At 43.8% G+C, this 23,762-nt stretch overlaps 1 pseudogene; it reads left to right on the top strand.

The window, feature by feature from the left end:
• Positions 1–1,282: 1,282 nt before the first annotated feature.
• LOC136646986 (5S ribosomal RNA) lies at positions 1,283–1,397 on the top strand (annotated as a pseudogene).
• The last annotated feature ends 22,365 nt before the right edge of the window (positions 1,398–23,762 follow it).

Below are 23,762 nucleotides of genomic sequence, written 5' to 3'. Positions count from 1 at the left end.
TCAATCAGCTGGCCTCCAATGGAGGTAGTTGGTACCAGGTCCCTGGTTCTGCAACCCCACCTTTCCTGCTGTCACCCCCGGGGCCCGGGCAGGCCTAGGATCGGGGAGTTCCCAGCACCTCTCTCCAGGACCAAGGTAAGCAAAGTTCCCTTCAGGGCCTGGATCGGCATAAGGCCAGGGTGGCTACCCCCTCTGGCCGTCCCTTTGACCCTGCTCCCAACTGGAGAGGAGCAACCTCTCTCTAGGCTGTCTAGCCTCCTTATGAAGCCAGCCTTGGGCTGGGCCAGCCCCACCCCTTCAGCCCATGTGGCTGCTGGCTGCTCCCAGGAGGCACTAGGTCCTACTCCCAGGGAGGTGTCTTGCCTGCGACCCCAGTCCTGACAGTGCTTAGGTTTTACTCCCGAGGAGGCCCCTACCCCTGAGGAGCCCCCTGCTCCTGAGGAATTCCAGGCCACCTGGGCTGGGCCTAGGTGACACATGGGCTTTAGGTTTCTTTAGGGTTTGGATTTAAATCTGAGCTGCAGAAGGTACTTTGAATTGTAATGCTTAACTCACAGTAAAGGTGAGCATTACAAATGTGCCAGATGGAACTCTGAGATAGTTCCAGTGCCTGGTTGCTGAAGGCCTTGAGGCAAAGCCCTCCACCAAGGCTTCCAAGGTATCCATGCCTGTCTGCCCCAGATGGTGCATTGGGTGCCACCACTGCCATGTGTGCCAAGGTTTCAAGGATCACTCTGGCCATGTGGGCCCTCTGATGGGCATGGGCCCTAGACCACTGCCTGGCCCCCAACACCGCCCCTTCATGACACATGGTTCCTGCTGGCTACCATTTCTAAATAGTACCACCCCCTACTTCAAGCTGTGCTAGGATAGAATTTGGCTGCCTGACTATTCAAGAACCTCACAGCCAAAACAAAGAGGCAGATGGCAGTTAAAGCTGGCAGTCAAATTGGACATTGACCAGAATACTCACGTCCATTTTTGCCAAACATTCCCTTTCACTGATAGCAAAAAAGAGGGACTATTTTGTGAGGAGTTCCACAAAACCACATTGAACATTTTGGCATGTTCTTTTTTTCCTTTAAATGACAAATGAAATGTCACACCTCTCTGGGTGATGGTGGCAGTGGCAGAAGCAGCAGCAGTGCCTGAAGCATTGCTGACATTCCAACATCTTCCCAGTTCTTGCCAGCTACTTTTTTGGTTTCTTTTGGTACCATCTACAGGAGATGACATCCATGCCATGGCATTCTCTGGAGCATTCTAGATTTTAGAAATGGCAGCCAACATGATACCCTGCAGATGCCTGATCTTGTCTGATCTCAGAAGCTAAGCAGGGTCAGGCCTGGTTAGTACTTGGATGGGAGACCACCTGGGAATACCAGGTGTTGTAGGCTTATCCCATAGTCTTTCGAGACTGAAGGTTGCCAACCTAAGCCAACATGAAGCATGTGTCTCAAAGAGTAGGGAAGGACATCAGTGTTGTTATCCATAGATGTGAAACATTTTCTATAAAAAAAAAAAAAAAAGCACTGGTAAGCCACCGTCACACCAGTCAAAATGTTAGATGTAGTTTTGCTCAGCAAAATATATGCTAGCCAGAAACTGCTGTAATGCCAGCTAGAAATCTCTTGCAATGAAGGGAAGTGAACTTCTGTTGGCACTACAAGAAGCCTATATAGCAGATACTTCATGCTTTATAGCAGGGTTCAGCAAGCTTTGCAGCAAAGGCGCCAGATGTTCAGCAATAACATCAGCACATAATCGCCTAACTTCTGGGTTGCCAAGCTCGCAGAAGCAGCTGCATGAAGCTTGGCTTGGGATCAGGGCCTAGGGTGGTAAAGGGCCTAGGAGGGGATCAGGGCCTAGGAGAGGGGGCTAAAGGGGGTAATTTGTACCCAGGCTCAGGGTCAGAAAGGGGGCCCAGGAGCCAAAGAAGGGGGCCCAGAAATTTCCTGAGATCCTTCATTTTCCAATCTCACCCAAATTCACTGCCCATATGGGATGCTGAGGGCATTACTGTGGGCACATGGCAGTGACTACTGCCAGAAGCCATTAACACCAGGCCCGGGAGTGCATACATTCCTCAACAGTGTCACATCTGGGAAGAAACTGACCTGCTACAGTAGCTCTTTGGCTTGTGGATCTGCTAACTATGAAGGAGTGTAAAGGAGCTCAGGAACACAGCTGTGGGACTGCAGCTGTTGCAGAAGTCAGTTTTGGTGTACACAGTCCATTCTAGTATGAGCCTAAATACAATGATACTAATCTTTTGCAATGATTTTCTATATTTGAAAGATTTTAACTCCGAGACTTAGGAGTGTGTTTGATTTTCTGTATCTAGCTGCCAACACCAGGCAGGCAGGAAGACCTTCCTGCTCTGCATTGGGAAGACTGGTAGACCTGGGCTCCAAAGACTATTATGGCTGTTGCCACTTTCCCCCTGCCTGTTTTGCCACTGCCACCTCCCACCCCCACACACTTTTGGGAAGGGGCCCAAAAGAAATTTTGTACCCCTTGATAAAATTCCTCTCAGAGGCCTTGCTTGGGATGAGCTTGGGAGCTTGGGATGAGCTCCCGCACATCGGAGACTTCATAAGTCTGGGCTCAGCCTCCTAGGTCAACCTCTGCATGGACTGGATGATCTTGGGTAGCGCCCAGATGTGGCCTGCAGGCAGGTTTCAAATCCCTGCTTTATAGTTTTCTACATGGAGCTTGGAATCTTCTAGTTCACATGATTAGGAAGGGACAAGGAGAGACAGTGAATCTCCATTAATAAATCAGAACATAACATTGTCTAATAGCTTTGTAATATGAATCCTAGACCATTTTTCATTCCTTTGCATCTTTTGCATTTTCAGGGTTTCTTCTCATGCAATGTCATTTTGGTTTCCTATTACAGATAATTGGAACATGCTTTATCTCACTATTGTGTCCAGTCAGATGAAACAGGGAAGTACATTACATATTTTAAAAAATACAAAACTTCTAATAGGCCCCATTTTCCTTGGCACTGCGGGTCAGGACATAATTTATATTAACTTTTTCCTATTTCATCCAGTATTTTTTCCTGGTTGACAAGCAATTTGAAAAAAGAACACCAGCAATCAAACTTTTCTAGTAGCTACAGCATGACACAGAATGTAGCAATTACAATAAAAGTAATTCATGAGACAGACGATAAATTTAAAAAAAAAAATGTGTATGGCATTTCACTATAACCATTTCTTGAAAAGAATAAAATTTATGTTAGATGGAGAGTGATTCCAACACCTGTCAATAATTCATGTGTCATAATTATAAATAACAAGGATACATGAATTCAAGATAGTCTCTACCTTATGCTCACCATGTGAAAACAGTCTCTGCCTGTTAAAACTCTACCAACTCCTCTGCAGAGAGGTCAAGAAAGACATAGAAGATCACAGTCACACACACACACAGGAAAGGAGGAACCTCTGATTGGTTCATTGTACTATATTTCAGTGTCCCTCTCCCCATATGTGCTTCCTTTCCATACAAGTTGGAGGAGGGAGAACCAGTGTTTCTTTTCATTTTACTTGATCCCAGTTGGGGATTAATACCAAAAGGTTAAGACAACGGCCCTACTGAAAAGGTTTGTTTTGATTGGGGTTTAGTTCAGCAATGGTACAAATAAGGTGGATTCCTTATTGCAGAGCAGGTTGGGCATATTCTGAACTACCTGAGAATATTGCAAATGTTGCACAGAAGCTCTAACTGTGTATTAGAATCTGATGATGAACTAAGCAACTGGTGACAAATTTAGCATGGAATCATGTTCTTTTAATGTGCTACCAAAGATGCTTCTTTTCTAGTTTTCTACATGTTCTGTCCAACTCCAGGTTCCAAGAGTGTTGTAAAGGAGATTGTGCAAAGTGGTTATGGAAATAGAAAGAGAATATAGTAAAAAGAGAATTTCTATTTACCTATAATCTTTGTTCATAATCTCACTCTGAGCCATTGCTTTTTTAAAGTTTATATCTGAAGCCACACATTTGAAATACTTCCAGGTACAGTATCTTTCTCGACAAGGAGCTGTGAGCAGGTGGTGCCAAAACCGTGAGTGCTTTTATACATAATGCCTGCTGTGAAATCTTTAGTCCTTGCTATTTCTGCGCACTGCTTTCCTTTGACAAGGTCACAAGAAAGGAAATTGGAGTAGGCCTTGATGTTTTTTGAATGCTATTACGGTCTTTCCCAAACTGTGATACAGCCAAGAGCCATACAGGAGATGCAGTTTACAGCCACTTCAGAGACTTGCCATGATTTAGAGTTTCTGGCATACTCACCTCTTATACTTAGGAAATCTGGCTCACACTGCCCAACAGTACCTGAGTTTCTGGACTACTTCACATATAGAAGCAAACCCAGAACAGACACTAAATACACTCAGCAGACAGCTACAGCCAATCAAGAGTCCCTGATGGATATATGGGATATTATACATACATTATATGATATGCTGTATCATATATGTGTTTGCACAAACAAGTTTGTTGTATTCACGCTCTATATGTTTCGGTGTACACCTTTAAAAAAAGAAAGAAAAAAGTAATCCTAAAAGATTTCCCTACTAATGTTCATGGCCTGGAATCCTGAAATGCAGCAGAATACTTCAGCCTAATTCACATGTCCAAGCAGTGCTGGCATGGCAATGAGGTTGGTGGGAGCCCCTCACATGAATTCCACTGGCCAGCCACCAGTCCAGCCACTCACCCACTCTCAGCACAAAGAAGGTGTGTGGAACACAGAGTATACTTACAGCAGAGTACCTACAGTATCCCCAATTGTCCGCCACACATTTCCTGCTTCCACTCATATTGGGAGCATACTTCCCCTCCCTCCTGGAATGGCAAAGAAATTTGCCATGTGGGGCATTTTAGGGGCTTGGCCTGGGCCTGTGTACAAGTATGCAGTGGAGAAGGCAGAAGATTTGGGGCTTGGGCCTGTGTACACATATGCAGTGGGGTAGGCAGAAGATTTGGGGCAGTTGCCTAATGTTTTCTTGCCCTTTGATTTATACTACAATACAGTTCAAATCAGAGAAGTGGGGGAAGGACAATGTTAAAATGTTACCTGCCACTCTTTGTTTGATTACATCACTACCTGTGGCAGGTGTTTGTTGTGTTCTGTTGAAAATTTGTATCTATCCCACAAGACATCACAGGGTGGTTGTTTTCACCCCTTCCCTCCTTCACAAGTCTCAACAAAGGGACAGAGAAGAGATGCAAAAATTCCTTTTCAACTTCATAAAATGATCAGCCGATCCTAGGCTGGTTGGGTGAGGCTGCTCTCCAGCCAAACACTCACTGAGTGGTGAAGGAGCAAATGGAGTCTAAATGGCTCTGCCCCCAGTGCCATGGGTACCTCAGGTTGAATAGGAATTTTTGTGTCTCTTCACCAGGTTGGTTGTTAGTTGTTGGGGGGGGGGGGGGTGTTTGCCTATTTCAGACTGTCTAATAATATGCAGTGTTTTGGTCAAGTTGGTCTCAAATAGCAGCTATAGTGCAGAATAGAGATTAAGAGTAGGGAATTGATGTGCATCCTTAGGAAGTAGATTAGAAAGGGGTGTCCAGACCCAACCTCTAGAGGTTGCTTGACTTGGAAAGGCTACCTGCAAGCCTCATGGCTATGGATTGTAAAGTCAACCTTAAAGGCTGCATGCAGTCTTCCTCTATCACTTACTGGAGTTGATGCTGATAGGGTTGAATTCTTAAAGATGATCCTCAACTTGGAATCTGAATGGGAACACTCCAAAGGGGGAATGGCCAATTGCTGGTTGTCTTTCCCAGATAAAGGAATCTGCAAAAAAGGAGGTGAAAAGTCAGGAGAGTTAGGTCCTGCTGCAGGATTTGTGCATTTTTTAATAACTTGTGTAGTCCTTTTTCATTCCAAGCTGCTTATCTTTTGTCCTTATTGGAGATATACAGGCAATCTCTTATCTGCATAATAAAAAATGATGATACACATATGTAGGGATCCAATTTGGCCCTGACCTGACCTATGCTGAACCATAAATCAGTCGATGCGACCCATACCTGAAGTGACTAATTAGATATCTTCAGGTCCCTTCTATGGTTCTAATTGGTTGCAACCTTTCCACCTGTGCCGCTGAAGGATTTTGTTCATAAATAACCTTTTAAATAAATATCTAATGTGTCTGCTTTGAAGTGTAGGCAATCACTGCCAGGGTCAACATGTAGACATAATTATGCCACTTATGTCCCAAAAAGTTGATTAGCTTCCTTTCAATGCGCAGAAACGATGTCCCTAAATCATGAAAGTCTTATGACCACCAAAATAAAGGATTTTTAAATAAAACATGAGGAGAGAGTATATACAAACAAACTGAATAAAACACATCTAGCAAAGGCCCTGGAATTCCTCTTTCCTGATGAGTGACTGAAGAGAAACTGAGGAGAATGAAGAGTTTCCCCTAATTAGACAGCTGCAGCCCCTTCCCCAAACACAACAGGCCTTTTGCTACCTCTTGTTGCCTGTTTATCCTGCCCTTCCTTCAAAGAGCTCTGGCTAGTGTGAAAGGTCCATCCTCTTTACAATAGCCCTGTGAGGAAGAAGAGGATCTATGGGGTCTTACCTCAGAACCAAATGATTTGTGGAGCATCACTTCTTGCTGGGAATCTTGGGACATGACTACAAGCACCTAGCAGAAAATTATGCTCCATGTATCATTTACAGCCAATGAAGGATCCTTTTCTTGAAGGCAAATTATGTTCAGGGTCATTGATGGGACTTTTTGCCATCTCACATTCCTTCATCGTCCCCTAAGCCAGTGATTCCCAAAGTTCTCCTTAGGAGGATGGAACCACGTAAGTATTTGCTTGGATGGGAGGAATGCAGCAAAGTGATCCCCAGGATTGCGTTGCTTGGGGGGGGGCAGGGGGGTTGTTCACTTACCTCCAGCCAGTGCTGGAGTCCTGGGAGGTCTAGGGGGGTCTGGGGAGCCCTCCCTAGGACCCTCTAGCCTCTGTAAGTCTGAAAAATAGGGGGGAAAGGGCACTTCCAATTTTCGGGAACCACTGCCCTAAACTTTTGTGACTTAAAAATGATGGAAAGTGTGATTTAATGAAGAGGGAGCAACAGTTAAATTGGGATTTTCAAGTGTTCATACAGAATACCTGGAAAATCTTTCAAAGCTGTTGGAATGATTGACAGAAAATTCCATTTTATTTTTGAAAGAAGACAGGGCCAAGTAGCATTCTTAGATATGTCTGATGATAGTGTTCACTGAACTTTTTTTTTTTCTTTTGGTGCTACAATATTGGCAGTGAGCTTCTATTTTATTCAGCGGGGCTTATTTTTATATGCCTAGGATTGGGCTACACATGTCAAAATGGGCATTTTGACTGTGTGCTTGTGTGCATGGAGCAGGGCTGGTCCACTCATAAGGCAGAGATCTCTTGGGGCAGCAGGCTGGCAAGGGTATCTGTAAAGGGCCTCCTCCAGCACACCCAGCACATCACCTGCTCAGTTCTTGGGTTGAGAGCATCGGCTTGAGAGCCTCAGTTTGGCCAAGAGTCATACAAGCTGAAAGCCACTGCCAAGGTTTGTTCCCACTAGATCCCCAGGTGTATGAGAGCTGCACAAGAGGTGGCAGCAGTGGTGTTTGGCGAATCAACTGGCTCAAAGGCTCAACTCAAGAATCATCCAATTCCACTACTTGCTCCTTTGAAAGTAGCTGAACAAGTCCCAAGAATCATCCGATTCTCTGGTTGCTGGGAACATGAAGAAGAAGAGTGGATAATGTGGGTTCTTAGACTCTCCCACTCTGTCTTTTTCTCTGGTGGCTAAAGAATCAGCTGATTTTTTCAGCTGCCATTGGCACTATCAGCTCTTTCCACTAGGTTCTCCTGCAGAGCCCGGGAATCCAGGTGGCATTGGCAGTGTAGCTCCTGGGAGGAGTGTGAGTGCATGTGCATTTGTGTATATATCCTTCCCGGGCAATAAGGAAATATCCTGCTTCATGCACACTGTGGGGGTTGGGCCAGGCCTGTATGGCAAGGAGGCAGATGCAAATCAACATCTGCAGATTTCCAGCATTAATACATTTTCAATGCTGCTTGAAAGATGTAAGTATACATAATTTCAAGGCCTTTGCTTCACTGAATCCTAAGTGAGGAAACGGTTGAAACATTTGGTTTTTGGTCATGCACTACAACATATGCTGCAGGTCGTTTTCTGCCCTTAGCTAAGGACTTGTTAAAATATTTTATATAAAAAGCAAATATTTATTAGGAAACACGGTCCAACGTTTGCAGAGTGCAAAATCCAGGGGACCCAAAAGAGATGATACAGTAGCTTTCGCTTGGGCTTAGTTAAATATTTAATGATCCTTGTTTTGAATTTGAATACCCCTGACCTGAAGGTCAACTTCAATGAAGCTATAAGAATTCTCTCATTTGCTCTGGATTTGGATCAGCTAAGCACCTCATTGTTATGTTTCAAATAGCAGAAGAAAATGAGGCACTCATCTTTACTGCTCTCTACAGCCCTCACAACAGTTTACTTCCAGGCACCTGCATGAAATTTATGTCCAGACACAGAGCCTCCCAAGTTTCCTGCCTATGGGTACCAACAGATTTTAACAGCAGCCTGATCCTAGAAATTTAACATGGGAAGCTCTCCCCATCACTTTCCCAACATGCCTTGTTTACAGTGGGCACAGCCAAGATGCATTTACAAATTCAGAGCAATTAGTTAGCTGACAGTCTATCAAAGTAATGAGTATAACCAATTTGATCATTTTCTGGTCAAACCAGGTACAATGCTAAAAGTGTTATTGTTGCCTGCAGGGTTGTTTTTTTTTCCCTCTTTCTTGAAATAGCAGGTATGATGAGATCCAATCAGGATGACTATGACATGTAAGAAGGGGCATTTTATCTCTCACCCCATGGTCCTGACTAAAACACACCCTTCCCCAAGCACCTGAAAGCCCTGGGATAATTTGCACAGATCATTTGTAAGCCCTATTAGAGGCAAGACAGCTCAATCCTGAGCTTCCCGGCACCCACTGGAGCAGCGGTGCCAGAGCAGCTACTGCTGTATTCAGCAGGCACCAGGAAGCGGCTGACGGTCTCCTCAGGGGAAGGGGACTTTTGTTCCCCCAGGGAAAGCCCCAAGCCCCACAATGGGGCTTCTCAAGTCTGTGCCTGCTATTTTGCCCGCACAGACTTGAGAGACTCTGTGTCGGAGTTGGAAGGCCTGTGTCAGAAGGCCTAAAATGGAGTTCAGGATACAGTGGAGCAAAGCTGGTTCCCACCAGCTCCCACCCCAGTTCCTCCCCATCCGGCCCTTATTCTGCCCTCCCCCACCCTCCAGAGTCCGCATCGCCACCCAAAGGTTGCACTTACCCCCACAGGCACTGTGTCCTCTTCCTGCTGGCATGGCACACAAGACCTGCACCACCGCTCCTTATCTGCTGTATATGCGCTTTACAGTACGTTTATGGTACCCCATATCAGCACTAGGTCTCAGTGCCAGCACATGCCAACTTTAGGTTTGGGGCCTAAGTGAGGGTGGTTAAAAATAACTAACTACAGAAGAATGGACAATGCAACTAATCAGCTTTAAAAGGATCCACTATGAAGAAAGAGGGGGTCAGAGGTCAATGAAGACACCCAAGTAAAAATACTTTGAGGAACCACAGATGCATCCTAGTCACAGCCCTTTCCCCACTTTGATTGAGAAAAGCTGATGAGGTTAGGGAAAGTGGGAGATTATCATGATAGAAGGTGCCATCATAATATTTTTTAGACATACTATGATTAGGGCAGCAGTTCCTAAATGTACCGCAGCCGTAAATAATAAATCTCTCTTCCACAGAGCCCTGTCATGGTGGGCATGAAATCTTGCACTGAACCTCGCATGAGATATCCTATGAGATTTCATGCGATCTTGGCCTGGCAAGCTGGGAAGAAGATGCCATATTGGACCCTGGGGAGCCGTAGTGCACCATTTGGAAACCACTGATTAGGGGATACCATCATAGGGGGATATTACTCTTCTGCACCTCTGAAGCTGGCTGGCATGAAGCATCAAACTACTTGCTATCATTCTATACAAACATGGTGAAGTAATTATAGTTTGAGGGTCAGACATGACCATATGCATTTTATACATATGTCTGCCCCATTCACTTACAAAGTGGGGTGGGAGTCTACACCTTACATGAAAAGGAGCATGTGTGTGCAAGCAAAGGTTAAAAAAAAACACCCTTCTGCAGTGTTGTTTCTGTGCTCTGTTACTTTTTAGACAATGTGCTCTCTACCCTGCAAATCTTTGGCATCAGAATTGGATGGGGGGGGCAGAATGTTTTAAAGGAACAGTGCAGGAAGACAAGGTGGGGGACATGTGTGTTGTTTTTAAAGCAGTTTATTTTTGCTTTCTGTTTCAAGCACTTATCACATTTTATGCAAACAGCTCAAGCAACCTAAGGATACACGACAAAACTAAGCCCATTCAAAACTCATGCAAATTGTTATATATTGCAAAAGTTCTCGAAAGAGCTGGGGAGCTAAATAAAAACTTCAGTCAAATTTACCAACATCTTTCATAACTTCAAAAGAGAAGCAATCACAAATTACAACCTAGCGCCTAAAGGGGAAAAGCAATACCCACTTCATTTATGATACGGATATTTCCTTTTGCAAGTATGAAAGGACTGGATGGTACTAATGAAATGCGCTTATGATTTAGTTTATTTATTTAGAAAATGAACACAGTGGGAACAAACTGAAAGAACAAATGTCTTGTGTTCTGTTCTTTAGTATATAAAATTATGATAAAAAAGAAAAAAAAAGATTAAAATTAATGATCTCATTTTTTTCCAGTTTCAGCTAATGTGAACAATATCCTGACATTGTAGACACCCCTTAAGGCAGGAGTGGCCCATCCAATTGGCAAGGTGATGCAGGTTGCATCAACGGCCAATTGCAGGGGAGCGACAGGGTGGTGGATTTGGGATGCTCTTCATCCTGAATTTGCTGAAGCCCCCTTCAACCCCCTTCAGTGGATTCACAGCCCAATCCTATCCAATTTTCCAGTGCTGGTGCTGCTGTGCCTATGGGGTTTGCACTGCTTCCTGTGTTGGGGGTGCAGTCTCAGAGGCCTCCTTATGGTTTGGTAACATACCAAACCAGACCTTATGGTTATGGTCGTTCCCTTACCCTGGGGCTGCATTGTGGTTGCACCAGTGCTGGAAAGTTGGATAGGATTGGGCTGTCAACCTGCATTGATCAGCTTTCCACTGGCTAAAAGTGTTTGGAAAGTGGATCGCCCACCTCCTTACCTTGCTGCAGGCTTCTTCAAACATGGAAGTGCAGGACTACTGGTTTGATTTACAGGGACCGCGCAACCAAAGAAGATTATCTCCACTATCCAATCCCCCAACATTACAATGCAATGCACATGCAATGCACCAATGCAACCACACTGACAGAATGCATGTTGCGCTAATGTTGGGGGGGGGGGGGTGATGAGACAGCCAGCAGGAGTTGTATCAATATTTTTACTTACCTCTTCCCCAGTAAGCTTCCCTATTGCTTATGAGTCTTCTTGGACATACACCACCCATTTTGCTGGCATATATCCTAGGAGAGAAAAGGTAGCTTGAGAAAGGGGACAAGATCTGGCACACACCAGTGCTGCTGAAATCCACCCCTCCCTCCCCCTACCCACTGACTGCCCTCACTGATCCTCCCTGAAACACCCCCTGCCTTCCCGTTCCTTGCCAACAATATCCTCCACTGCCAAGTTACCAGCACTGATGGAGACTTCAGGAGCTTCTGCATGCCTGCCTGTAGAAGAAATCCAGAAGCACATGACAGCAGCCCAGCTTTGGGGCTGCTGGAAAGCACTTTGTCCTTATATATATATGAGAAATCAGAAAGTTTAAAAAAAAACAAAAAACTAAAACTAAAAGTAGTAATCCTCTGAATGTGGTACCTATACTGGCCCACTGTAGACATATTTAGAATGTATTGTGTGAAATCCTTGCAAATAAGAGGTTAGAAATGCAAGCCAAGGAAACTTGGCCTGCCCATCAGTGATTCCCAAGCAATTTCCTTGAAAGTGTCACAGGAAATACCAAGAAAGGGGGGCGGAGTTAACACTCAGTGAAGTAGCAGGGAACCTTGGAGGGCTCGGGGGGGGGGACGACACTGCTAAATAGATATGTTTTTCAAGGACCTCAACAATGAGGTACTCTTCATTGCCAAGAAGAAGGAACGAAGGCTGAGAGCTTGAATGGGGCAGTCTCTTGAGACGGCAGTTTTAGAGATATTTTCCCTGATTGCTCTGTGCTGAATCACATCCTATCCCAGACATCATCTTCGGAGATGATTCAGACAGCTGAGGACTCCCCCACACACACACACACACACACACAGCCTGGATAAAACATGAAAGCGAACAAAGCCTTTAACTGTGAGTAACCAGTTCATTAAAAGGCTATAAAAAGAATTGCAATCAAGAAGTTGGAAGGAGGAAAAGACAACTTTAAGATTATTTACATTGGCTTGCAGCCACCCAGAGGGGAAAAAGAGCAAATGTGGATTTAAAGAAACCCCTGCTGGAGCAGTTTTTTTTTCTTTTTTGTAACAAGAATTGGAAGAAAAGTAAATAAGGGAAGATAAAGGATCACCCTGTTGGAATGGTATGCATGGAAAAGAAATTAACAATTAATCTTTAACGGATGGAATAACTTTCACTTTTGTTTTTGCTGCAGAAGTCTTGACTCAGGCCTGAACAATTAAAGCCAGAGTTATATCGGCTTGATTTGATACTGATAAGCATGACATCAAAAAAATGAAAGGATGTTAGCGAAAGCCAGACCTCATTAATGGATATGTTGCGAGAATTCAGAAGTGAAATGAAGCAAGAGGTTGGAAAACTATCTGAACAAATGAGGCAAACTCCCCCTGACAAATGGACAAACAAAGAAAAGTATGGAGGGGATGGAAAAAAGAATGGACCAAATGTCATATGAAACTAAAAAATTTGAGATTTTTGTAATGAGACAGGAGATGGAAAAAGCAGCATTTATTATTAGAAAGAATTTTCAGGAAGAAAAAAGAGGGAACTCTTTGAGAAAGAGAGTACATCCTTTCAAGAAGAAAAATCATCTTTGGATTAAATTCAAAAGGAATAAAATGGAGAAAATGGAAGAAGAAAAGAGAGGGATCAAGAAATATAAGAGAGTTAAGAGGAAGAAGAAGGAGTGGAAGGAGCAGTGGGAGGAGCAAAAAGGAAAATATCAACAAGACAGAGAACAAAGAAAATACTAAGAAAGGAAGTGAAAATGGCTGAATAACAAGTGGAAAATTTTTGGAGATATTAATGGATTGAATTCTCCTCGGAAGTGAGGAGTATTCAATTAATTATGTCAAATCAAAGCAGATGTAAATGAAAACAAAGTTGGAACACAAATATTAAGATAATTAAAGTGGTATCTTCTAAAGAGAATTTATATAAATTGTTTTATAGATGATATTTAATTCCAGAGGAAGTAGCAAAAATGTACCTGGGTCATCTAAATAACTGTTAGATATGCAAAGAGATTGAGGAAATTCTTTATTATATGTGGTGGATATGTGGAAAGTAAAGAAATATCAGAAAATGATATATATTGTTATAAGAGATATTGAATTTTCAGTCATTTATTTCTTTTTTGGATTAAGACATGTTGTAATCTATGGCCAATATCCTCATGTGTAACCTATGTAGTCCCAGCCCTAAGTTTAACCCATTTTCCTTACCTGTATCTGTAATAAATAAATAAACTTTGCACGCGCGCACACACACACACACACACACACACACACACACACACACACAAAAGGAAATAACAAGAAAGAAGAGAAGAGAAACAAAACCAGCAGATAAGTCCATGAAGCAGAGGCATCCAGCATGAACATGCATGTTCCCCTTTTGTGCTTGTGTACATATGCACACACACACACACACACACACACAGCTTCCCTTCCCATCAAAGGCCTGCATGGCCTGGGATGAGCAATTTGGGAGATCTGTTCATTGTAGATAAGGTTTGATTGCCTAGAAAATAGATATAACCTCTGGCAATGGATCAAGTATGGAAAAATGTACATTCTCACACAGCAGTATCTAATAAGGTGATATCTCCACTGCACAGTTCATCAGTCCACTGTTCATAAGTCAGATCATATACTGTAACACTAATAGTCACTGGGCCCCAATTTGAAGCCCAATTTGAAGCTGGTTCTTATCTCTGAAGCAACAAAAATGGAGGAGACCTGTCACTTTAGAAAAGATAATGGGTTGCGTAATGCATTTCAAGTCTTGTAAGTATTGTAAGTACTCTTCAAGTAGAGAACAAGAAAATCTTCCACACTACCTCAAAATAACCTCACTATGATGATGACTAGGAGGCTATTTTGAGATCGTATCACAGACAGTTCCGGTCATGCCTTGAAAGAAATGAAATCAAGTCATCCCATTGGAATTACAATACTCAAAATGCAACTGACTCCTCCTCTTTTATTCTGCCATTTGATGTCTCCCCCCTTCCTTCATGACCTTTGAAATCCTAAATGGCTTCAAATTAGGATACAAACATAAGAACAGCCCCACTGGATCAGGCCAGAGGCCCATCTAGTCCAGCTTCATGTATCTTACAGTGGCCCACCAAATGCCTGAGGGAGCTCACAAGACAACATACACAACCTGCGTCCCAGTGCCCTCCCCTGCATCTGGCAAACAGAGGCAGCCTGCCTATAAAACCAAGAGCTTGCACATATCTACTTCCTGTGGCAAGAGTTCCACAGACTAATTACAGACTAATTGCATGCTGGGTAAAGAAATATTTTCTTCTGTCTGTCCTAACTCTCCCAACATGCAACTTTAGTGGATGTCCCCTGGTTCTGGTGTTATGTGAGAGTGTAAAGAGCATCTCTCTATTCACTCTATCCTTCCCGTGCATTATTTTGTATGTCTCAATCATGTCCTTCCTCAGGCGCTTCTTTTCTAGGCTGAAGAGGCCTAAACGCTATAGCCTTTCCTCATAGGGATGGTGCCCCAGCCCAGTAATCATTTTGGCCACTCTCCTTTGCACCTTTTCCATCTCCACTACATCCTTTTTGAGATGTGGCAACCAGAACTGGACACAATACTCTAGGTGTGACCTTACCATCAATTTGTACAACGGCATTATAATACTAACGTTTTTGTTCTCAATACCTTTCCTAATGATCCCAAGCATGGAATTAGCCTTCTTTACTGCTGCCACACATTGGGTCGACACTTCCATCGCATTGTCCACAAGCACTATTTCATGCATAGTGAGCTGCTTTGAGAGTCCTCTATAAATTAAAGGGTCCACAAGGTCTCTCTCCTGATCTGTCACAGACAGCTCAGAACCCATTAGCCTATATGTAAACTTTTGATTCTTTGCCCCAATGTGCATGACTTTACACTTACTTACATTGAAACGCATTTGCTATTTTGCTGCCCAGTCTCCTAGTTTGGAGAAATCTTTCTGGAGCACTTCACAATCTGATCTCGTCTTCACTACTTGGAAAAGTATGGTGTTGCAGCTCCTCTTCTCAGTCCCCCTTTCCCTTCACCAGCTGGGCTTTGAGCTTGGCTGCCTCTGCCCCCTGGGGGCTCCCCTCCCACCCCTCTTGATTTCTTCCTACCACTGCAGTCCTGCACCCCTCTTTTGCAGCATGCGAGGGGGAGCTGCTGCTGACTCAGACACTTGAGCAGAGGAGGCAAAGGAAGGGGCAGAACAGGAAGTGGGTTCCCACTCTCTTTTGCTCCTCTGGGAAGCGGAAGGTCTCTTTGCAGGTCAGGACCCATCAATCCTGCCTTGTGTTCCAAAGACTACCTTGATGAGTAAAGCAGTAGTTCTCACACATTTAGCACCAGGACCCATTTTTTAGAATGAGAATCTGTCAGGACCCACCAGAAGTGACCCACCCCACTGCGGGTTCAAAACCTCTGGCTGGAGGACTCACAAAGAACCTCCTGGACACGAATGAAAGTGCCTTTTGGTTGCATCTGGGAGGTTTTCTGAGACCTCCAGATATCACCAGAAGGCCCTTCCCGTCGCATCCAGAGGTCAGGTGAGGGCCCCAACCCACAAAATTGGTTATCTGTGTGTTGCGGTATCTGCTGGGGTTCGGGAAGCAGAGGACTGACCTGCACTATAAAGGAATGAGTGAAACTTCTTACAGACTCCAAGCATTTATGTGGCTGCTCTTCTTTAAGGAGTGTTTGATATGCTGTCAGATTGGAGCTCCAACCGATGTATGGCGATATTGATTCTTCCCATTCTGAGTTCTTTAATGCTTTGATGCACTGACAGGCTTTCCACACTCCAAGCATTTCTTTCTCCCCTGTGGGGGTTCTCTGATGCACAGTCAGGCTTGAATTCATCCTGAAGCTCCTTCCACACTAAAAGCATTGATGTGGTTTCTCCCTTATGTGGGTTCTTTGATGCACAGTCAGGTTTGAGCTCGCACTGAAGCTCTTTCCACACTCCAAGCATTGATATGGTTTCTCCCCTGTGTGGGTCCTTTGATGCAAAGTCAGGATATCTGAGGGCCACTAGTCACTTTGTCCTCCTAAATGAATTTAACTCAGATGCTGAAACCCTTGACTGATTCATGCCCCACCACTGATTGAAGTATGCTGGAAGAGGATGGGAATGAGAGAGAGAGAGAGAGAGAGAGAGAGAGAGAGCTACTCAGTAATTCACCAGGGTTTTGGAATTTGCACACCCCCTGGAGACATGCTTAGCTCCTTCCTTGTCTCCTAGTTGCCAGGTCACAACACTTTTGTACCTCTACTGATATATCATTTATTGTAGTATGTTTTATTTCATGCATAGTGAGCTGCTTTGAGAGTCCTCTATAAATTAAAGGGTGGAATAGTTTGTTTAAATAAATAAGCTCATATATCTCAGTGGATGCTTACATTCAGCGCCTTGTATTCACAGGCAAATATGGAAGTTAATCAGGATCCAGAAAAGACAGATTTCAAAACTAGAGTGGAACCAAAAGGAAAAGGCAAGCACACATGGTATAGTCTTGCATACACTGCCTCAAAATGTACATTTATGACTATTGTATTGAAAACTATGATTGCGTGCTTAGTTTTTAAGCATACTGTTGCAGTGATCATTTTATGTACTGCATTTTGCATTTCTGTTATGGCCTATATGGGAATAAAACAGAACTAAAGCCACATAGAATTATTTGAAAATATTCCATAGCTTGTGCACATGGCATGCTAATATATTAAGTGGAAGTTAACTTCCTTGATCTGTTAGTTTTTCACAAGCATTCTAGGAAGTCTACATCCCAATCCAACGTTGCCTGAGCGCTAGGACTTCGACCCCAGCATCTGGTGTCACAAAGTGCCATAAAGCATGTTTTTGCCACCCACAGAGTAAGTGGCACCTGCAGGGAGGCCTGCATCACCCTGTTGATGCTACAATTGGAGCCCTGGTTGCTGGTGGAGAAAAGGTACATGCTGAGTGGTAAGGACAGGGTGGTGGGAGAGGCGTTCCTGGGCATGGGGAGGGCAGAATGGAGATGGAACAGGCCCAAGACAGGGTGGGACTGATGGCGGCCTCCTCTGCTAAATCCCGTCTCCCCTCCCAAGCTCAAAAGCCCAACACAAGGCATCTCGAGTCTTTGCCAGTTAAATAGCAGCAGCTCTGAGAAACCACATTGTGCAGGCTGGAGCATTACTCAGGGTAAGGGGACAAATGTACTCTTACTCTGAGGAGACCTCCAGCCCACTTGAATCCAGCACAGGATACAGTGGGAACTGTTTGGTGCCACTGCTCCTGTGCTGGATAGGATTGGACTCTCAATGTGGAGATGTTTTGAAGCCAGTATCTCCAATTCAATGTGTCAAAATAAGACAATCCACAAGAGGATGGTATCACATCCATGTCTAAACATTGGAAGTAAATCCGAATTGCTGTGCCTCACGGTGATCAGTGGGCTAAATTCACTGAGCACTATTTCTGCATAATTTTCATTCATTTCAATGGGGCTTATGTATGAAGTGAACAATGCCCATATTCTGTAGTATGAGATAGAGTTCATATGGGAATAAATCTGCTAGGATCTTTTCTAGTGCAAGCTGTATTAGGAAAAAAAAAAATTCCACAAATACGCACTTACATGTTTTCCATTCATGCCAATGGGCAATTGTCCCATTCAGCTCTGAGATTTAGACTTGCTGAATGGCATATGGGCTCTAGCTACAATTATTTTATTATTTTATGTTGCATCAAAAATCATGGGGTTTTTACGATTTTATTTTTACTTGCTTTGTTATGCTGAAAAAAAAATCATTTTTGTGGCTAAGAAATTTTTTATCAACACAGGATCACCACTATAATTGAAGACTATAAATATAAATTAGAGTGAAGCACAAACACTTTCGACAGTCAGCACAATGGAACATTTAAATGTCATCTGCTTCTTTCCAATCTCAAAGTGAGATTGGCCACACTGTTGCCATAATCATCCTATAAAATCTAATTTTACTTGAATGAATTCTTTTTCTTCCATTCTACTCTAATGTCATTTTTACTGCACATCCATGAAAGTTTTAACTATAGGCATCTCTATAAGAACTGGGTGGGCAACAACAAGATCTTAGTTTCAATAACTGATTTACAATATATCTTACAGCTTTTTTTTAAAAGAATGTTGACCATGCAGTCCTACGCATGTCTACTCCCATTGAGTTCAGCCGGATTTACTCCCATGAAAGTTTGTACAGGATTCCAGCCCAAGTTGCTCATTGTCTCAAGATACTTAAAGAAAACTGCAACTCCATTAATGAGCAATTAGAAACTATTGACATTACAAGTAGAGTCTGTGTAATAATTATTATATCTTCGCTTATGCAGATGCATTTTATATCAAATAGCAATTTAAAGATAAGCAGGAATTGTTTTTCCATACCAATTATCCAACCAATAATATAACTGTTTCTACCCCACAGTATTCTGTAATCATAGAATCACAATAATCATGCGTAGTAGATTTGGGGCGTATAGAAAAGCAACCCAAGAGACTGTGGTTGGGACACAAAGAAATATGAGCAATTGTCCATTGCTGTCCAGTTGGCTTTCTCAAAGAGAAAAAGTTGGACCAACCATCCTCACTGTACGTATCAAAAATGGCATGAGAAATTGGTGGGTTTGTTAAGTTTATTTTTAGTAGGAAGGGTGCAAAGCTAAAGATAAATTCTGCAGGTTTATTACCACTAGCAAATGTGGAAGTAATTGCTTACTTGATCAAGTTTGGCCATCAGCCTTGTGTCCTGCTGCCCCTCTTACTGACTGTGCCATGGTTTCTTAGGACGCAAGATAACCACCAAGGATTCCGTCATAGGGTGTTCCACCACTCAACACTGATTGACATGTTTATCCACTTGAAACCCAGGATAGTGTAGTAGTCCAGGAATTGGAATTGGTTCAGATCAGCCATGAAGCTGACTGAAAACAGCAATCGAAAACTGGAATTCGGTTGCAATCTTTATTTTTAGATTTTATAAGGCTTGGGGAGACCCGCAAGGGGGGCATCTGCGGGACTTCCCACACCCCCCAGTGACCAGCATGAGCTCAGTGTAAAAATGCCCCTGAAAGCCCTGGCAGCAGCGCAATCGTCCCAATCCCATCGCTGCATTCCCCCTCCCTGCAAAGATAGCAGCTCCCGAACTCCAGGAAAGTTTGGGAACCTCTGGGTATAGACTATTACATAGCCTGGTCATTTATTGGATCAGCAACTCTCTCAAATTATGTGAACTTGAGGGGAAAAAAGATCTCTATGCTCATCATCTCATTTCCACTCTCAGACATGAACAAAAATGAAAGGTCACCACAAGTTCACTAGCGGAGAGCTTCTTCTCCTATTTCAAGGGACAAATAGATCAGGGTTCCTGATTCAGCACTTTCACACACTAGGAAGCTGCCAGTGCTTACCTCTTCCTTCCCTGTGAGGTTGTTAGCTCAGCACAGCTTGCTTCTTAGAAGTGCTTCTGCAGCAGACCTTCATTTTACAAACAATGTGAACATCAAAACATTCAAGTTAATCATCTGTGTTAATACAAACAGCCAGTGACTTACGGTTCAGCAAAGCTTTACCTATGCAATGTCAAAAGCAAGCCCGGTTTAAGTCAGGTTTAACCAGTGCTTTTTTTGTAAATAAAAAGGTGCAGGAACTCACAACTTGTTAATCTTTATTTATTTATTTATTTATTTATTTATTTATTCATTCATTCATTCATTCATTCATTTATTTATTTTTAAACCATTTTTAATTGGAGAAATAAAATATTTTTTATGTGCTTCACCCCTAAAGATGAACTTACTTCTGAGTAGTGAAGGAGATTTTTAAGGTTACCTGTAGTGATATATCTTCTTATGTAAACCTTTGTATGTGTTTTAACTCTAGTAATGTATATTAATCTCTGAAACTGGTTTTCAGGCCTACAATTATGGCTACAGACTTTGGTTCTCTGTTACGCAGATAAGAAGGAATGTGTTTTTCAGCTCTAAACTGTGGCTGACAGCCAGGGACTTTTGTAAGGAAACATCCAAGATCATGTCAACTTGTACTAGGGTACTTTGACCTGAGTTTTGATGAATTTTGGAAGTTTGGAAAGTCCCGAGAAGCCAAAATGCGTCATGGTTGTTATGGACAGTTTGTTTTCTACTGTTATAAAAGTGATTACAAAGGGGAGGTACTGGGGGGGTATGGTCTTGTCCATAACCAGTCTGTTCGAGCCTGTTAGAAAATAAACCATCTGAAGGAGAGCAACTCTTGATTTTTCATTTCGGCTTCTAATTGGAAACAAAGGAATCAAATTTCTATCTTTCAGTAGACATGCATAGGATTGGGCTGTCAATCTCCACATCCCCTTCCCCCTAGCTATTTTTTTTACACATGGGGAAAAATACTGTACAGGTGCACTTGTAGCGTGTAGTATGTAGTGTGGCACTACTTCGAGGAGAGGAAGCAGTGAATGGATTCCGAAAAATGGCTTACATGAGTTCCATGTATTAAAATTACTCTAAGCAACTGTGAGAGTAAGAACAAAAAAGGAATTCTTACACGAGAGGGTCCTTAGGTGCACACAGAAACAGCTACGTTTGCAAACAAGCGATTAAATATGGTTTAATTCAGGTATCAGAATACTCTGTGTCTTTGGGAAGGCACTTGGCATGTAATTGTATGTTCTCTGCTGCCCTGAGCAGCTGCTGTGCATTGCTGGAGAGGAGCTGCAAATGCTGGCTGGCGGAGGGCATGTTTGTGGGGGAAGGACAAGGAGGATCTCCAGCAAGGCTGGACAGCACGTTGTACACACACAGAATCCCTTTTCACCTGCCCTTAGCATGTGAAAACGGGTGCAGATATAGATCTCTGCCAGGATTAAGAGCCCAGTCCTAGGTATGTCTACCCTGAAGTAAGTCTCGTTCTAGTCAATGGAGCTTACTCCCAGGAAAGTGCCTAGGATTGCAGCCTAAGAGCCCAATCCTATGCATGTCTACACTTGAAGTCCACTTTAGTGAATGGGGCTTACTGTGGATAGGGTGGCAGCCTCAGGGCCCAATCCTGTGCCTTACTCAGAAGTCAGTCCCATTAGAGGCAGTGGGGATTCCTCCCAGGAAAGTGTGGAGAGGACTGCAGCCTCAGAGCCCCTCCTCTGCCTGTCTACTCAGGCTGCAAGGCTATGACACTTTCCTGGGAGTAAGCCCCATTGAACACAATGGAACTTACTTCTGAGTAGACATGCTTGGGCTCTCAGGCTGCAAGGCTATGCACCCTTTCCCAGGAGCAAGCCCCATTGAGCACAATGAGACATACTTCTGAGTAGACAAGCCTAGGCTCATGCTGCAGATTGGCACGGGGCTGCACCAGCCAGCTTCCTTCCTCTCCTCCTCCGCCAAGCCAGTACCTGGGCATTCCATGGGTGCTGCAGCCCATCTCCCTGGCTGGCTGGCTGGCTGGCTGGCTGTCCTCCTCCTCCTCAGCATCAGCGCGTGTCCCCCCGCACCCTCCACCGGCTTGGAAGCTGCGCTGGGAAGCAGAGCCCGGGGGGGGGGGAGGGAAGGCAGGCTGGGCTCAGGCAAGAGCTTGGAGATGGGGCAGGAGGGGGTCGTTGTGCAGTCAGGCAGGGGCCAGGCGTCCGTCTACCCTGCACCCCCCAGCACCCACCCAGCAAATGCCTCTATTTTGCTCCCCCCCTCCTGGAATGCCTCCAAAGGGGAGGGGCCCCTGCAAAAAGGTGCCGGAACTCTGTCCCCCCACGTTCCATTAGAAAAAAAGCCCTGGGTTTAACTGACTTAAAAGCAAGTCAGGTTTAACTGACCCAACCATGGCCCAAGCAAGGTGACATTTCTTCACTATCATGTAAGCATGGTACCTTAATATGAGCAATAACTTAGCAATAAATTAGAAATAACTTAAATGGACAAGGGATCACACCTGAAAAATTACTTTGTCAACACACCAAAATTTTCTACCATTGAATACTAAATTGAAAGTGAAGACACAGGCCTTATTCAGACAACCAAGTTAATCCAGAGTTTGCTCTCTAAACTTGGGGCAGCTTGATTATCTGTTAGCAACAAATCAACTGCTTAGAGTCATCCCTAATCCAAGAAACTAAGACACAGTCCTTCCTTTTGTTCCCTAGGCAAAGTGTCAGCAAAGTGGATCCCTTTATAAGTCCTTCCAGCTCAGGGAGACCCAATTGGCACCTGAAGGTGATGGAGTCCTACTTAAGGCCAAGAAACTCTTTACTCTCTAGGGGCAGCAGAACACAGATCCACAAGCTCATGGTTCTAGTATACGAGTTCTGAACATGTGTTCTGTGAGTGCTGATGGCTGGTGTGCAAGTTTGCCAGCAACTCTCTGGATTTAGGGCAATGTTTATGTGATAGACAAATTGTCTCTTTATCCTTGTAGTGGATCAGGCTTCCCAAGGGATGGCCAACTCTGTAGTCTAACTCCTGCTAACTGGACAAAGAGGTACCTTTTAAAGTGGTATCATCTTATATTTAGCAGGGGAAGAGCAACTGTCCCTCTTCAGCCCACTATGGCATCTTTTTCCAGTGGCTATTGCTGGGGTCTCTCTCTCTCTTTCTCTCTCTCTCTGTGAGCCCCTTGGGGTCAGAGAAACATTTATTGATTGACTTTGCTATACAAATAGTTTTGTAATTACTTTTTGTTGAAAAGTGGTATATAAATATTAGGAGGAGGAGGAGGAAAAAGAAGAAAAGAGATGCTTGAGGGGGGACATGATTGAGACATACAAAATTATGCAGGGGATGGACAGAGTGGATAGGGAGATGCTCTTTACACTCTCACATAATACCAGAACCAGGGGACATCCACTAAAATTGAGTGTTGGGCGGGTTAGGACAGACAAAAGAAAATATTTCTTTACTCAGCGTGTGGTTGGTCTGTGGAACTCCTTGCCACAGGATGTGGTGCTGGTGTCTAGCCTAGATGCCTTTAAAAGGGGATTGGATGAGTTTCTGGAGTAAAATCCATTATGAGGTACAAGCCATGATGTGTATGTGCAATCTCCTGATTTTAGAAATGGGTTAAGTCAGAATGCCAGATGTAGGGGAGGGCACCAGGATGAGGTCTCTTGTTATCTGGTGTGCTCCCTGGGGCATTTGGTGGGCCGCTGTGAGATACAGGAAG

The sequence above is a fragment of the Tiliqua scincoides genome, chromosome 3 (genome assembly GCF_035046505.1).
Source record: "Tiliqua scincoides isolate rTilSci1 chromosome 3, rTilSci1.hap2, whole genome shotgun sequence".
NCBI lineage: Eukaryota > Metazoa > Chordata > Lepidosauria > Squamata > Scincidae > Tiliqua > Tiliqua scincoides.
The sequence above is the reverse complement of the archived record's forward strand: the minus strand, read 5'-3'. Positions and strand labels throughout refer to the sequence as shown.